General features: G+C 41.9%; 1 pseudogene; it reads right to left on the bottom strand.

The window, feature by feature from the left end:
- Positions 1-131: 131 nt before the first annotated feature.
- On the bottom strand, positions 132-1,547 carry LOC112138248 (annotated as a pseudogene).
- Positions 1,548-2,801: the final 1,254 nt, after the last annotated feature.

Raw genomic sequence — 2,801 nt, 5'->3', positions numbered from 1 at the left:
AAAATTCCGAATACGGGCCGGGAGGGCGATAAATAATTATAAATAAAACTGCTTTTTGAGTCTTTCTGTTTGGGTGATTTATAGATAGCTTTCAAATGAATTATAAATGTGTTTAACTTTAAGGTTAAGGATCAAGCATGACTCTGAAATTACTGCTAACCCACGTCCTTTCCCAGTAATCCTAGATTTCTGATAGTTATTATAGCTAGGGGGGGTTGCTTCATTTAGCCGAACATAATCATCCTGTTTTAGCCAGGTTTCTGTTAGAGCTAGCAGGTTAAGTTTATTATCATTAATCAATTCATTAACTAATAGGGACTTTGAGGAAATTGATCTAATGTTTAGTAGCCCACATTTAATGACATCATAATTTTTGTTTCTGTGATTCATTCCGTTCATTTGCCTTCCAGCACATAAGCCAACACTAGGAGCTTCTGGACTAGCCCTGTTTGGGGTTAGCATCGGTGCTAAAGGCCGCTCAGGGGAGAGTTTTAAACTACTGCTCTCTCCCCGGGTCTCCTCTCTGAGTTGTCAGGCTGCATGGCTAAAGCTAGCAGAAATGTTTCTGGACAGAAGAGCCGCTCCGTCCAAACTGGGATGAATGCCATCTCTGCGCATGAGGCCGGGCTTTCCCCAAAACATGCTCCAGTTGTCCACGAAGCTAACGCCGTTTTCTGGGCACCATTTAGCTAACCAGCGGTTAAAGGATGAAAAGCGGCTGTACATTTCATCACTGACTTTGTTTGGGAGAGGACCAGAGAAAACTACTGTGTCTGACACCGATTTAGCCAGTTTACACACCGATTCTATGTTTAGTTTAAGAATCTCTAATTGTCTTCGTCGGGCGTCGTTGCCACCTGCGTGAATTACGACCCGACGGAACCTCGCCTTACTCTGGGCTAACATTCGGAGGTTTCCTTCGATGTCACCAACTCTGGCTCCCGGGTAACATCTAACTGTAGCTCCCTTTAGCTTTACGTGTCTGACCTCGGAGGAGCCGATGACCAGGGTTTTCGGTTCAGTTGGTGCGTTACTGAGCGGAGAAAACCTGTTCCGTACAGGGAGCTCCGGGCTCTTTGCGGGCTTAGATTTAGCTCTGTGCTTTTTCCCCCACCGGTACAAATTCATCCTGGGGATTCCCCGGCTGCTGAGAGGGCGGTGGGATGCTAGCTAAGTCAGCTTTGCTAGCGCGGCTAGCGCTCCGAGTGACAACAACATGGCTAGCTGGTTTAGCTTCCATTGAGCTAAGACGCGCTTCCAGCTGTTCGAGCCTGGATAACAGGTCTGAGATCAGACTACAGTTAACACAACGACCATTGTCTTCATTAAATGAGGCGGGATCCTGACTAAACATATGACAAGTGGGGCAGGAAAGAGGGCTGGGAGCCGAAGAGGTAGAAGGTATCATGCTACAACAACAAGCGCTGGTTTACGCTCACCGGGAGTAGCAGTCCGGGTTAGGAGGGCTTTCCGGGCTTGGTAGTCGCTGCTTGCCGAACAGTGGGCCGTCGTCCGCCGTAGCGTACTGAGCCAGGTGTGGCTGCTCTGCTGCCTCAGGTGTGGCTCAACAGACATGAAAGCTGCAGCTAGCAGAGGAGATTCTTCAGTGAAGCAGAGAGAGAAAAAAAACAAAAAACGACCCAACTCCACCCACCACCCCCTTTAGCTACTGGTCTCTGTGTGTAGCGGTTGACATTTATAAAAACTGTATTTTGTAAATGTCAGAACAGACATGAATCCACTTTGTATTAACTGTATTGGTAGTCTGTAGCATCACAGAGCTGCATCTTTACTGTCTGAGATCATGGCAAATATTCAAAACATTGAAATGTTTTTAGTTCTTTTAGTTCTGATTAATATAAATATGAATCCTCTGGAGAAAAAATTAAGAAAAGAACATTTCTGTCAATCTGCCCTCCTTTCTCCAAACCTGTTCTGGCTTTCTCTGCATGTTGTGAGTTTAGTTAGAAGACAGTAAAACATGTTCATACTATTTATTCATTGATTTTATGCTATTTTGTTTTCTTAAGAAATGATAGAAAATACTAAATGTCCTCATTGGTTCAGACTACAGCTGACTGACAGCTCTCCTCTTAGGGTGTAAAGGAGTCTTTTAGCTGTTAAAGAGAAGAAAAAACTCATTTGTGATAGAAAATAAAACTCTTCATAGAAACATAGAAAACCAGAGAGCAAAGACTGATTACAGATCTAAGAAGTTACTTAGGAAAAAGAGTTTTTATCTGAGGTGTTTTTATGTTGTGACTTCCTCTCTGTTTGTGTTCAACATCATATCTTTAAATGAACACTCATGTAAATGTCTTAGTAAAATAATGTAATCATTTGACCAGTAAAAACATGTTTAGATTATTTTATTGAGTCAGAAACTAGATTTTGGTCACTGAGGTTGTAACTTCAAACCACAAACAGCAGCATCAGTTTGATGGCTGTTGCTACAGAAAGGTCTGTGTGTTCTGCTGAATGATGATTTTATTTCTCTTTCTAGGATGCTAAGCTAGCGGTAGCTCACAAAACACCTGCTGCTTTGTTCTATAGACATTTTTACAGCTTTATTTAGTTGCACTTTGTCTTTGAGATCATTTCCAAAAGACATACCAAAATAAAATAGTTTTTGTTAAAAAAATTCTGTCTTTTGTAACCTTTGTTAAACAAAATTAAAGGAAGGAGGAAAACAATCGATTTAAATCAACAATCGAATTTGGAATGAAAACAATCTAGATTTTTTCTTTGTCCGTATGGCCCAGCTCTAGGTTATACTCTGACATTTGGACTTTGGTTTTGTT

Source organism: Oryzias melastigma, unplaced genomic scaffold, assembly GCF_002922805.2.
Source record: "Oryzias melastigma strain HK-1 unplaced genomic scaffold, ASM292280v2 sc00476, whole genome shotgun sequence".
NCBI classification, from domain to species: Eukaryota; Metazoa; Chordata; class Actinopteri; order Beloniformes; family Adrianichthyidae; genus Oryzias; species Oryzias melastigma.
Note: the sequence above shows the minus strand (reverse complement) of the source record. Positions and strands in the feature narration are given on the sequence as shown.